General features: G+C 40.0%; 2 pseudogenes; one reads left to right on the forward strand and one right to left on the reverse strand.

Moving 5' to 3' along the window:
- Positions 1-2,423: 2,423 nt before the first annotated feature.
- On the reverse strand, positions 2,424-3,406 carry LOC124973904 (protein SET-like; annotated as a pseudogene).
- Positions 3,407-4,072: 666 nt separating this feature from the next.
- On the forward strand, positions 4,073-6,735 carry LOC124973905 (eyes absent homolog 3-like; annotated as a pseudogene).
- Positions 6,736-15,416: the final 8,681 nt, after the last annotated feature.

The following is a 15,416-nucleotide window of genomic DNA, read 5'->3' on the forward strand; positions in this document are numbered from 1 at the left end:
TATGCCTTGAAAGTTTAGGTTCTTATTTTATATTTTATTTCATTGTGCTTAACAGTGTACCAGTACCTACATTTGCAATGATGAACTATTTCCTTTTATTTTATCTTTGTTGTTCCATTGATATCTCCTTTATACCAAATAAAAATGAAGCCTCATTTTTCTCTTATACATGCTCATACCTTCTTGACCACAGAAATTCCTTTGAATTCACTGAAAAAGATCTATAGAGGTGGGATAGGTGAGACAAGAATCTGGCATTTAACACATAGAACATGCTCAAAATAGTAATGATTCAATTTGTAGATAAGAAAGGAAAAAGAAGAGTAATCTAATTTTATTCTTAGCTATTTTGCTAACTATGTCTGGTTCATGTGTATAGCATTTTCTCAAGGTAACTACTATTTTACCTTGAATTTTTGAAAACTAAAGACAGCATAAAATTTAAGTGCATCAGACTTTTCATACTTTCCCAGACAGCTATGAAGTATCTAAAAATTAGAGGCTATAGCTGTAGTGTTAGTTGGTGAGACAACATACATATAAATAAATTTCTGCCACTATTTCCTCCCTTTCCCTGTTTTTCTTCCCCTCAACCCCAAATTTTATGTTCCAGTACTGGAGCAAGATTCCTGCCTGGTATACAGTGATGTATTTATAAGCAGACACCTGTGAAGAAATTATACACTGTCCATCTAGACAGTTTTTGTTACACTTTACCTATTGATGGAACAGTTCCATATATAAAATTTTATACATCAAAATCTTTGAATTTGACCAGACTGTCCATTAATTCACCTCCAAAAATTAGTGTTTATTTTCAGCTATACTTTACATTAAAAAGCTTATGCATTAGGTAGCTTTTCAAAATGCTACTCTCTCTGCACAGCAGCATTGAGCACACAGAGCAGAGTCCATCATCCCACCCAGATCCACACATTGGTGTTGGAGAGTTTTATGCCAGGTACCTGGGACTTAACAGACAAAAACATCTTCCTGGTTTCTGGGTCAAACTTCTTATTCTGAGGGCCCATCTCCTGGACAACACTTTTAAAAGCCAATGAAGATATGCCAGCATCTGTCCCATGTACAAATTGACATTACAGCACCAGGTCTGTTTGATGGTGGTGACAGGTGCTATATATCTACTATATCCAGGTAAATGAAGGCCCACTTTAAAAACTGCCAATTTCAGATAAAAATCAGTATAATTCAGAAATCAATTTTGAGTTTCTAATATCCCAAATGACATGTAATTTTCAGAAATCAATAGCAAGTTGTATACATGGTTCCCAGCTATGGAAGAATTAAGACATTGATTCAAATCCCTTTACTCAATCCACATTGCCCTGAGGTCATCCTGCAAAATGTATATCAAAAAGCATGGTTAGGGTGACAAAGTTTGATGATAATGTTATTATACAAGTCAAACTTGGAAGGTCATATTAAAAGTATATTCTGAGAGAAAACCATTAATTATTTTGTGTACACGTTTAGTTTTATTGTAACAAAGCAACTTGTACACTTTTAATGTTCAAAACTACACATCATCTTTCCTTTCTAGTGAAAACAAAAGAAAGAAAATTTAAAAATAAGCAAACAAAATTATAATAGAGAATGTCAGTTCCAAATAAGCGGTTCTGCTGTTTCTTGCATTGAGTGGCAGGCTAAAGTCATCATTAGGAGAGAATTTTATTTTAAAAGTTTCATCATAAACTGCAAGGATGTCCACTAAACATCACAATTAAACATGCCAATGGAGAAGCCACATTGTCAAAATACCCACTTAGCCCACCAAAATGTCTCAAAACCACCCTTTGCTGACCTTCTTTAAACCTGTTTTTAAAGTTTTCTTTTCTTTTTATAAACAATAAAAAGTAGACCAATACATGTTGGTAAATGCTAACTGCATATTCACATAAAGACACAGCCTCTGAGCCCACTCTACAGAGAAAGGAGGAAAAAAGCTAGCATTCTATGCACTGCAATACAGAGATCTAGCACCCTCCTGATTCCAGCAGAGTGAAGGGAGCATGTCATCTTTTTCCCCAGAGAGCATTGTGGTGGTGATTCCATACAGTTTTTTCTTTTAAGATAAAATGGGATAAAAATGGCCTGCTTGTCGTGTAAGCACAAGGCCCCAGTACCGAGAAAAAAAAAAAAAAAGGCCAGTCATGTTGGTGAACACCTGTAATCTCAGTGGCTTGGGAGACTGAAGAAGGATCCAGAGTTCAAAGTCAGCCTCAGGCAAAGCAAGGTGATAAGCAATTCAGTGAAACCCTACCTCTAAATAAAATACAAAAAATAGGGCTGAGGATGTGGTTCAGTGGTCAAGTGCCCCTGAGTTCAATCTCCATTACCAAGAAAAGGGATAAAAATGAATTTAGAATAGAAGGGAGTAGAGATTCTTTTCCCATTGTATTCTGCTAAAGGTGTTCCCACCCACCCCCAAAATAAGTTGAGAACCATGGTTTGAATAAAAAGAGCCCAAGAACAGGGCTGAACACAAGGAGTGTGGAAGGAGACTGCAACTTGCTCTCAGGGACTGAATTTTTTTTAATAAAGAAAGAATTAAAGAAAACAGGGTTGGAATCCTCAGTATTTAAGTAGACATCTTCATCCTCCTCTCCTTCCTCCCCTTCATCATCATCTTCATTTTCAACTTCATCCTTATCTCCTTCATCAATATCTCCAATCCTTCATCCTCATTTTCTTCTCCTTCCCCTTCTTCATCATCTATATCAGAATCCAAGTAGAACTGCAGTGGATTTGGCCAAATATCATCTTTGATGACCTCTCCAAACTCATCTGCACCTGCAGCAGAATGCTCAATAAACCAGGTAAAGGTGCTCTCTGGCTCTTTATGCTGCCTCTTCCTGCTAGCTTGATTCTCTGTTCGACTTGAGCATTTTGCCAAATCCTTTCCAGATTTCCAATGAATTTCAGTGGAGTTTGAAGAGGGATCACCACTCTTATTTAGATGAAATTCTTTAGAGAGAACTTTATTTTTGAAGTGAGGATTTTCATCAAAATAAAAACCTATTCTTTAACATGATTTGACATCTTCAAATTGTCACTTCAATTCTAGTCAAATAATGCAGCACCTGTTCATATTTCTCCCCAGGCAGTACAGACACCAGTGGATTGTTGACAAATGTTGTTATGCCCAAATTTGGGATTTTGGTGATCAATTCTGATCTTGCCTGAAAAACTGGTTGGCAGAGTCTGTGATGTTCCTGTCCTACATGCACTGTCTTCTCTCTGACTTCTTCATCAAGTCTTGTCTGTTTCATCTTATACTTCATCAGTATGTTCAGTTGCTGCTTGTTCTTTTTATGTTTTTTTCATGGTTGGAGTTGAGCTCTTCTTGCTGACTGACTGTGATGCCTACACTGTGCTGTTCTTCCATCTGGGAAGAAACTGGGAGGGGAAAGAAGGGAAGGCAGAGGGGGTGGTGGGTGGCTTCCCCTTGCCAGACTGCCTCCCCCAGTGCTCCTCAACTACCCTGCTCTCCATCCCTTGTGCTACCCTTGAGACCTGAGGACAAAGGAGGGGTTGGGGCTCCTGCCTGAGGGAGGAGGCTGAGTTTGATGGCTGGGCTCCCTTGCTGGCACTCAGTGGTGTGGCTCACTGCTCACTCTCCTGTGTCTTTTTTTTTTTTTTTTTACTTCTCAATTACTTTAAGAAATGTTCCTTTAATAAGAAATCTCGGGGGTGGAGATTATGGTAATGCTGTGGTTTCCTCTTCTCTGCTAGTTCTACCCTGTGTCTGGACTGGTCCCCATGTCTTGCTGTGGAGCTTCTGCAGCCTTTGGATTGTGAAGACTGTGGGAAGAGACTTGTAATCTAATCACATAAGTATAATAAAGAAATATTAACCCTCATGGAAGAAGAACAGGATTTGCCAGAGTACCACTGAAAAAAGTTCAGATGAAGGAAACAGAAGAACACACTTGAAGTCAAGTGAGTAGCCTGGATGTCAGTGACCAGAAATCTGGAACATTAAGGCTTGTTTCAGATCTTACCACATCAGGGGAAATTATGACATGCTCCAAGTATATCACTTGCTCATCTAATGACCTTACCTCACAAATGTATTCTGCAAAACTTCAAGCATTTATTCTGTCAGATCCTGTTTAAGAAATAGCTTATCCTGGGCAGACTTAGTACCAGACCCTACTGCATGCTCAACCCTATGCTGTCCATCCTCAGGTAACACAAACATATGGACTGTCTCCTTCTAGTGCCTTGTGGCCAGGTATGAAACCTGACAGTGGTGTGATTCAGACTCCATCTCCAAATCAACACTGTGTTCTTACCTGCAATATAGTGTTAACCATAAGCCAGCCAAGATCAGTGCATTATTCTTATCCCATTCATCTTTCAAGCTCAAATTCCAGTCTGATATCCACTTCATTCCAAATTGCCAATATTCCACCAGCAGCGGTTGCTGGCACCTCAAACCAGGACTACCCCACCTGTACTATTTGTCAGAATCAGTACCAGACCTGCTACCCCAACTCCAGCTTTGAAATCACAGACCAGACTAATAGTGATGCTAAGAGTACCACATTAGCAACTACCCCATGCCAGATGGAAAAACCTAGTATTATGATACCTGCACTGATAGCACAGAGACTTTCCTCTGGAGATACTTCCATAAGCCCATCTTTGTCCCAGACTACATCAAGTAAGATACTGATGACCAGCCCAGGAAAAATGTGACTGGGAATAACCTGGGGCAGAAAGAAAGCTGATACCAGTTCTTCCCAATACAGTGAATCAGAATGGGTATTTCTGTGGGACTTGGATAAAACCATCATCATCTTCCACTCCCTTCTTTTTTCCTTTTTTTAATTTAAAATTTTATTTTTACAGACTTTATTTTAATCTATTGTACACAAATTGTACATTCACACCATTCATGTAATCATGCATATACATAGGGTAATACTGTCTGTCTCAGTATACTCTCTTTCCTTCCCCCACCCCCTGACCCCATTTTCCTCTATACCATCCAAAGTTCCTCTACTCTTCTCTTCCCCCACCCACCTCATTATGTATCATCATCCATTTATTAGAGAAAACTTTTGACCTTTGGTTTTCAGAGCTTGGTCTATTTCACTTAGCATATATTCTCCAACTCCATCCATTTATCTGCAAATGCCATAATTTTATTCTTCTTTATGGCTGAGTAATATTCCACTGTGTATATATACCACAGTTTCTTTATCCATTCATCAATTGAAGGGCATCTTGGTTGGTTCCACAATCTAGCTATTGTGAATTGAGCAGCTATGAACATTGATGTAACTGAAAAGCTCTACTATAGGGCAATAGTAACAAAATAGCATGGTATGGGCACCAAAATAGACAGGTAGACCAATGGTACAGAATAGAAAACATAGAGACATACTCACATAAGTACAGTTATTTCATACGAGACAAAGGTGCCAAAAACATACAATGGAGAAAAGATAGCCTCTTCAACAAATGGTGCTGGCAAAACTGGAAATCCATATCCTATCTCTTACCCTGTACAAAACTCAACTCAAAATGGATCAAGGATCTAGAAATTAGTCCTGAGACGCTTCACCAAATAGATGAAAAAGTAGGCCCAAATTTCCATCTTGTTGACTTAGGATCAGACTTCCTTAACAAGACCCCCAGTGTGCAAGAAATAAAACAAGAATCAATAAATGGGATAGATTCAAACTGAAAAGATTTTTTCTTAGCACAGGATACAATCAATAATGTGAAAAGAGAGCCTACGGAGTGAGAGAAAATCTTTTCCACACACACTTCAGACAGAGCACTAATCTTCAAAATTTATAAAGGACTTAAAAACCTTTACACCAAAAATGCAAAGAACCCAATCAATAAATGGACCAAGGAAATTGGCAGACACTTCTACTCCCTTCCTACTGGATTCTGTGCCCAGAAGTTTGGAAAGGACCCAAGAGTAGTGACTGGCTCAGGTTTAGCACAGGAAGAAATTATTTTTGAAGTGTCTGATACACATCTATTTTTCAGTGATTTAGAAGAATGTGACCAGGTACATGTGGTGAATGTGTCATCTGATGACAGTGGCCAATACTTTAGCAACTACAGTTTCTCAACAGATGGCTTCAGTGGCTAGGAGGCATTGGTAACTGTGGTTCCTTTGTGGGTGTCCAGGGAGGTATGAATTGGATGAAAAGACTCTCTCTTTGCACTACTGAAAAGTGAGGGAGAAATTTATGATAAGCATAAAAGCAACATGGGTGGCCTCCTCAGTCCACAGAGAAAGGAAGCACTACAGAGACAAAGAGCAGAAATTGAGGTTTTAACTGATTCCTGGTTAGGAACTGCATTAAAATCCTTACTTCTCATCCAATTCAGAAGAATTGTGTGAATGTTCTGATCACACCAAACAGCTGGTTCCAGCCCTGGCCAAACTCTCCTGTATGGACTAGGAGAAATATTTCATATTGAAAGCATCTATAGTGTTACTAAAATTAGTAAGGAGAGTTGCTTTGAAGGAATTGTGTCAAGATTTGGATAGAAAATCACATATGTAGAGATTGGAGATGGCAGGATGAAGAAATTGCAGCCAAACCTCACAGCATTCATTTCTGGAGGATCACAAACCATGGAGACCTAGTGTCCTTTCACCAGACTTTGGAGTTTGATTTTTCTCTAAGAATTGAAATTAGGAGTCTTCCTCATGGACTCCTTTTCATTCCTGAAGACAAGTAGAGAGAAGAACCAACTGGAAGCTTCCTTTCCATTCTTCTCTCCCACCACTTCACTCTATCTTTCTCTCTTTATGGAATGCTGGTGAGAACACAACCAGAAAACCAGAACCAACAACTGCTATTTTTGCTATGAGTGAGTAGCAGCCCTGTGTTTATCCTTGTACAGATGCAGGAGAGAGTCAGATGAGAGCACGGTGGACCTACTCAGCTACAGTACTATTGCTTCTGTTTGGTTTCAAAGAATGAAAAGAAAAGGAAATTCTTGTGGCCAGATTTGTAGCCTAAGTCTATGACCAGACTGAGGGCTATTCTTGTGATAGGATAAATGTAAGAGTTTTATAAGAACATCTCTTGCAGTCATTAGATCTTCTTACCTGTCTTTTTTACAGGTAAGGGTCTGAAGCAGGATGACCCCCCACTTTTCTTTATCTAGCAAGAACAGGCCATGTATGTTTTCATTAAGATAGTTGTTGAAATACCTAAAATACCTTCTCTGTAAGCACTCCCTCCACAGCTGCTCCATGTCCTGATCTCCAGGATGGTTTCTTCTTGTCTCTGGAGCTCTGGACTTTGGCATTTCCATCCTCCATGTCTCAGCCCCCTTGCCAGCCCCTCTTCCTTTTAACCATATAGCACAACCTTGGAATCTCCTTCCTTCAGGGAGTAAATCCTAAGCCATCAACTTCATTGAAAGGCTAATCCCAAGAGGCTTGGCCTCCAAACCAGAGAGAAGGGACACAGGCTTATTGGAATTTCACCTTCCTTGCTCTTGATATAGGAAGACTCCACCTATTCCTTCTGAAGAGAAGAACCCTTCCCATGAGATGGTCAGCCTGCAGCCTTTTATGTTTTGTATTTCAGATGCCGGGCTCTGGCCCCTTCCTGCCCTCTGCACTTTACATCCACTTCAGTGCATCTCCAGTTGGTCTGTTCCCATTTGACTCAACTCAAATTAAGTGTAAGCACAGGCTTATAACTGCTTCTTCAAGGAAGCTCTTCAGCCACATGCAGGGCATCCCAGGCACATAAGTTCCCAGATCTCTGCCTGGAACTGGAGATCAGATTGTTGTAATCACACCCATGGCATGCCCTGTGTCTCCAATCCCATTCTAAAATGGGAAGCCAGGAGATCAAAGAGACTGTGTTGTAGGGCTGTCTGTCCCTTCCTCTGTTCTGAGTCAGCTCTATCAAACAAGGCTCCTTGGATGCTCCCTAATGCACTGACAGGTGCCATCCTATTAAGGATGACCTGTACTCCAAACATGATTTTCTGGACTTCAGATGCCTCTTTTAGCTGGAAAGGCATCAATTGGATTGGATATATTTATGTGACTGTGGGCATTCATGGTGTAGAATCCTTGACCATAATGTTATATGTAATAAGAACTATCTTGTGAACTTGAAAAAAATAAAGTTTATATTTTCTGAAAAAAAAAAAAAAGAAATCTTAAGGGTCTCAGTTCAGTGCCTGGCATTCAGGAGGCCCTGGGTTCAATTCCCAACATCACAGAAAGAAAATCTTAAGGCAATAAACCTCTCATTGAACTTTATAGTGCATTCATGTATTTCGTCTCAGATTGAACAGTTACTATTAACATTTATTCAACACTGACCTGGGAGAATGAGAAAAACAGATGAGGGCAAGAGGAATTCTGATTGAGATTTTATACTTCAGAAAAATATCAGATGATGCTCTGACTGCTGGTTTATGGCCAGACTTCAAGAAACATTGATGTGAATATTTTAGAACAACTGCTGGTACATAATATACTCACTGTAATTGTTGACCTTTCACACCCTCATTCTTAAATCAGTTGGCTACTTAAACTATACCAGACATTTTGCCTGGCACAGTTTATGAGATGAAAATAAGCACAAAGTTGCATTCATCCTTGAGAGGAAGATCACAGTCTACTAGAAAGGGTTCCATCTTAAAAGAAAATACATATAGCAGTATTCCACATACTAAAATAGGGTAATATACCGAGTAACTTAACTGGCTTGATGAATTAATTTTACTATCTGTCTGAGTTACATTGACAATTTTAGGAAGATCAAATGCTAAAACCTTAGGTGACTTAGACTTTTTTATTTTGTGTACTGGGGATTGAACAGAGGGGCACTTAAGCACTGAGCCACATCCCCAGTTCTTTTTTGTATTTTATTTAGACAGAATCTCATAGAGATCTTAGTGCCTCACTTTTGCTGAGGCTGGCTTTGAACTCAAGATTCTCCTGCCTCAGTCTCCCAAGCTGCTAGGATTACAGGCACTTGGCTTACATTCTTAAATAAAAAGTATTTACATTGTTTTTCGATGGTTGATACAACTTTCTCAGATGAGATTTTTCCCTAGTTGGAAATAAATTTTAAAAGTAGTTTGAGTAAAGTCAAGTTGGAATATTTAGAAATCTTAGAATTTGTTATTCTATTGGAGAAAATCACTATTTCAGTTATAAAATTTGGGGTGATATTTACATCACTTTCTTTGTACTTTATGTTATGCTTGAATTCTTTAAATAAGCATGTACATGTACTTTTAGATTATTACCTAAGAAAGACTATCTTATGTAGAGTTACCTAACCTAGCTCCCTACTCCCATTCTAAATCTTCCACCATTCCAATTCCTTTTCCCCAATACATGCTTTCAGAAATTGAATCTGATCAATGCCTAAAATTTTTTAAGGGCTTTAAAAATAAGGGTGTGAGTCCTTCACATTACCTGCAAAGCAAGCTTTCATGATGGGTATCTGCCTTCCCCCATTGCATGACTCTCATTTCCATGTTCAAGCAACATGAAAATTTTATAAGGTGCTGTTTTATCTTTGTACATACCTTTCTTTTGCCTAGAACATTCTCTTCCTGACCCATACCATTTGCCTAGTTAACTCCAATTTATCCTATATGTCTCTGCTTAAATATTTACTTTTCTGGATGACTTCCCTGACACTCCCCATTCCCCAAACTAGATTGCCCTTCTGTTTAGTGTTCCTAAGGCACTTCATGTTTCTTCATGCTATTAGGAAAATTGTAACAATATAACTATCTGTGCTATTTTTAGTTTGATGTTCGTCACTACTAGTCTGCATGTTTTTTGAGATCAGGGTCCATTTGCAGTTTTTCATATATAAATTTAATAAAGTATAAAAATAAGGCTTGTGTTTTTTAGAATTTTCACTGTATGACTGTAAAAATCAATTATATGCAAGAACCAACTTCTAGATTTTTTTTTACCATAGGTTTGGTAATTATTTCTTCTTTTAAAAAAATTGTAGAAGTAGATGGACAGAATGCCTTTATTTTATTTGTTTATTTTTATGTGATGCTGAGAATCCAAACCAGTTCCTCACATGTGCTAGGCAAGTGCTCTATCACTGAGTTATAACCCCAGGTCCTGGTAATTATTTGTAATTATAGAAATTTTATTTCTATTATTATAATTATAGAAATTAATTATAAACTAGTAATGAATATAACTATATAATACTCTTTAAACCATGAAGGATCACTGTAAAGTTTTGTATATGTACAGAGGCAAGGGGTTTACAGACATCAGATTTTTGAATTTTTACTTTAGTAGATGAGTTTCTATGGGGAATTGTTTTTGTCATATTTGTGGTATATTCAATTTTTTAACATAATGAATTCTTTTGTATATCTTTTAGTTTACAAACTTGTAGATAACTTCCTGAGAGTAGGGATAGTTTACTTCTTTTTGTATCTCCTTACCCCCCCATAAAATTCTGCATATATTATAGGTACTACACTCCAATGATAATTAGTATTATTTTTCTGAACATCTGAATAATACATTTTTTATCCACAAATCTTTGGAAACTCACTGAAATAGTATTTTGATTACCCCAGTTAAAATTAACAATGATAACCAAGTACAGTGACACATGCCTGTAATCTCAATGACTCAGGAGGCTGAAGCAGGAGGATTGTAAGTTCAGAACCAGCCTCAGCAACTTAGGCCCTAAACAACTTAATGAGACTCTGTCTCTAAAAGATAAAAAATGGACTGTGGATTTGGCTCAGTGGCCCATATTCCATGAGTTCAATCCCAGTACCAAAACAAACACAAAACAACAGAAAACAAATTAACAAATCAAAACTGAAAACCAACAAAACCAAGAAAAAAATGATATGGATGTGAGTACATAGTAACAATTTTTTTTTCTTGAAGCCATGCAGGGAAGTACTTGTAGTGAGGATACACTTAAAAATCCAGCAGACTCCCCAGTTTACAAACCCTGTCACTTAATGCTAATTTGGGAATTACATCTCTATGCCATCCTCCCTTACCCAGTCTGTGCCTTGTGTTGAGCTACAATCAAGACTCACCTGCCACATTCTCATCTCTATGAGAAAGATTGACTTTCATTTTAAATCATTTTTCCTCTTCAGTGTGGCAGCTCTTACCGCTTCTATTCTTAGTTTCCCAAAGCACTACTACTTCATCCTTTTATTCTAATGCCATATATATATATGGCATAATGTTTACTTCAAGAGTCTCCCATAAGTCAGAGAGACAAACAGGTACTATAGAAAGCAAAGACCCAGAGGAATAAAGTGCCTGGTTCAAGAGGACTCCAGTACCTGGCACTCAGGATAGGGTCTGAGGCAACAAAGCTGAGCAGTGGACACCCTTCACCTGCTGCTGGCTGTTTTGCATTCTGCTATAGTTTCCCTTCTTTGTAGTTGCTGGACATAATCCCTACCACCCCCCTTGCTGGTCCTGCCATTACAGTTGAGGATTTTGACTATGATGAACTCATACTTGTAATAGCCTGTTGAGTTGTTTTAATGACAGCATTTATGTGGTGCACATCTCATTGGTTTGCTGACCAACACCAACAAGATGTGGTTTCCTTCATAACCAAACCAGAAAACATATGGCTTTCCTGAGATTTTATAGAGCGTGATTGTTTGTTATATGAACCTAACCTACCTTGTTTTCTCCTATTAAGAAATGCAAATCTACTTTGTTCTAGTGGAGCTAAACTGGTCACAAATAAGCAATTTTGGTTCTGTTTAGTGAGTGAATTCAAGGTTTTTATGACTCAATTTGAGCCATACTTATTTCATATCAGTGATAACAGCCATTATACTATGTATAAATAAAACATTTCCTTTTTCTCTCACTGTGTCTTACTAAAGACTTCCCCCACTCCCCTGGTTTTTAACAACAACAACAAAAAAACTGCTTTGATCCATATGTTTATGAATTCCTTATTCCCTTGCATGAAAGGGTTAAGAGATGGTGGGCACAAAGCAGTGTTCTAGTGAAAACCGTAGGTCTTGGGTTTTAGGCATGTGCAGCGTTAAAAGGGGCAAGACTAAGAGTGGACAAGGTGTGGAATGAGTGAACTGCCGCTTGCCGCCGACCACCAGCACAAACGACACATACACTTCAGAAGTTCATGAAGCAGCTTCTGCTTTATTCAGATAACACCCTCAATATATAAGCAGTCTCATGCATAAGCAATTGTAATCAGATATGTCCATCCAATCCTATTAAAGGTCAAGTGATCACAAGCTCAAACATACATGTAAGATGTATCTGTCCATGTGCTAAGCGACTGAACTAATTATCATACAGTCAATGGTAAATGCTTCCTGTTTTTCTCAAGGCACTTCCAGCACACCCTTTGGCTCTCTGCCAGTCACCATCTTGAATGCATGAGGCGTAACCCTGGGCCCCGGGTCTCGCCTGCCACATCTCCCCCTTTCTGTTCATGAAAGAGACTGTGCCTGTCTTAGGTTGTCCAGGGCAGAGCAACAACCTTACCCATCATTGGACAATGAGGCTCTAGCCCTCATTTCCTGTCTTAGGTCGGTATGAGTTCCCCATGAATCTTACCAATCTTTGACTACCAGTCCAGCATATTTAACCAGACTTGGGGGGATGAGCCAGCATCAATTGCGGCAAGAGCTTGGTGAATAATGGCTGTTTCTCTGCGCCGATGTATATGTATTTTATATAAACACTATATGCACAGAACAGATACAACACACAATAGACCTCCCCTGGACAAAAACCCAAACCGGGGTTTTCAAAATGGCATACTAGAGGGTGGCTGCATTTCATGTTGCTCCAGTATGGAGGATTCAAAAGAGGAGATAGTGAGAGACTTGGGACCAGCTCAAAGCCGCTGGGTGAGTCTCTCCCATTGGGGAGGCATCCCGGATGGGGCGGGAGCCCCAGAATGCAGGGAATTTTGAGAAGTAGAGTTGCTTAGTGAGATGCCCCTCCCCCCTGCTGGAGTGGTAAACACTGACAACTGGGATCATCGTAGAGGAGGCAGCTCAGCACAGCGCTTGGACTCGGAGCAACCACTGGGGCTCCGGGTGGCTGCCTGAGGAGGAGCTGCATAGCGAGCTGCTTGGACTCAGAGCGATCGCTTCTGAACACCGGGGGGTTGCCCAGAGGAAGAGGAGGAACATGGCGGGTTGCTTGGTTTAGGAGTGACTGCATCAGAGCTACAGGCAGTTGCCAGAGAAGAAGCTGTGTGGCAAGCTATTTGGACTCAGAGCTACCGCTTCTGAACACCGGGGGGCTGCCCAGAGGAAGAGAAGCATGGCAGGTCGCTTGGTCTAGGAGTGACTGTATCAGAGCCACAGGCGGTTGCCAGAGGAGGAGGCGAGTGGTGAGTTGTTTGGACTCAAAGCGACCGCTCCTGAACACCAGTGGCCTACCTGGAGGAGGAGTGTGGTGGGTTGCTTTGTCTCTGAATGACCACTCCTGAACCCCCCCGGGGGGGACCCAAGGAAGAGGAGGAACAGGGCAGGTCACTTGGACTCGGAGCGACTGCCTAGGGCTACGGGCGGTTTGCAGGAGGAGGAGACACGAAGTGAGTTGCTTGGACTCCTAGTGACCATGTTGGAACACCGGGCGGCTGTCCAGAGAAAGAGGCATGTGGCGGGTTGCTGGGACTCGGAGCTATTGTACGGGACTCCAGATGGCTGCTCAGAGGAGGGGCTACATAGCCAGGCGATTAGGTGCAGAGCAGGGTCCCAGGACCTAGGCAGCTTCTTGGTGGAAGAGCCGCACAGAGACACGCTTAGGGCACAGCGAAGTTTCCAGGACTGCGGGCAGATTCTCTGAGGAGAGGCAGCATAAGGAGACTCGTCTGTGAAGGGTGAGGCTCCCAGGCCCAGGAGGTAGGTCTGGGCCCCTGAGAACATTGCAGAGGAAGGCAGCCCAGCCCAGGTGGTAGTTGTAGATTGAGGGGAACCTTTAGGAGGGGAACTGACCAGCGAGACCTCACCACCGGGTGAGTCTTCCCTGACGGGTGAGGTTTTCCCACAATGATGGTAAAACCAGAGACACAGGCTCAAACAGGCCTTGCCTCAGCCCGCAGCCTAGTTCCCCTTTGGATGACCATTGGTCAACAAGTGGAGGCATCTCTGCCCACTATCAGGGAATATACCCCACCTGAGAGTCACCACCCCTAGAGAGGCAGCTTCCTTGTGGAGCAACGCATTATCAACTTCCTCCAAGACTGCAGACTACTGAAGGATAAGAGGGGATATACTAGCAATCTTTGTGGACATTATAAGTCAATAGAGGAAATCTGCAATATCTTAATGACCCACTGATTCCTGAACAATATGAGAAAACAAGGGAAGAAAATGCCCCAAACAAATCTAGATGTTACATCAATAAAATACAATGACAGCACGACAGAAGAAATGACAGAAAGGGAATTCAGAATGTACATAAATAAAATGATCAGAGAAGCAAATGATGAGATGAAAGAGCAAATGCAGGCATTGAATGATGAGATGAAAGAGCAAATGCAGGCATTGAATGATCACACCAATCGACAGTTAAAAGAGCAAATGCAGGAAGCAAAAGATCATTTCAATAAAGGGTTAGAGATATTAAAAAAAATCCAAACAGAAATCCTTGCAATGAAGGAAACAACAAACCAAATTAAGAACTCCATAGAAAGCATAACCAATAGGATAGAACACCTGGAAGACAGAACCTCATATATGGAAGACAAAATATTTAACCTTGAAAACAAAGTTGAGCAAACAGAGAAGATGGTAAGAAATCATGAACAGAATCTCCAAGAACTATGGGATATCATGAAAAGGCCAAATTTGAGAATTATTGGGATTGAGGAAGGCTTCGAGAAACAAACCAAAGGAATGAACAATCTATTCAATGAAATAATATCAGAAATTTCCCAAATCTGAAGAATGAAATGGGAAATCAAGTTCAAGAGGCTTATAGGACTCCAAATACACAAAATTACAACAGACACCAATGCACATTATAATGAAAATACCTAACATACAAAATAAAGACAGAATTTTAAAGGCTGTGAGAGAAAAGAACCAAATTATATTCAGGGGGAAACCAATACGGATATCAGCAGATTTTTCAATCCAGACCTTAAAAGCTAGAAGGGCCTGGAACAACATTTTTCAACCTCTGACAGAAAATGGATGCCAACCAACAATCTTATACCAAGAAAAACTTACCTTCAAATTTGATGATGAAATAAAATCATTCCATGATAAACAAAAGCTAAAAGAATTTACAAAAAGAAAGCCAGCATTACAGAACATTATCAGCAAAATATTCCATGAGGAAGAGATAAAAAACAAAGAAGCAAATCATCAAACGGAGGAATTATCCTAAAGGAACTGTCAAATAAAGGATGAAC

This window comes from Sciurus carolinensis, unplaced genomic scaffold (genome assembly GCF_902686445.1).
Source record: "Sciurus carolinensis unplaced genomic scaffold, mSciCar1.2, whole genome shotgun sequence".
NCBI classification, from domain to species: domain Eukaryota; kingdom Metazoa; phylum Chordata; class Mammalia; order Rodentia; family Sciuridae; genus Sciurus; species Sciurus carolinensis.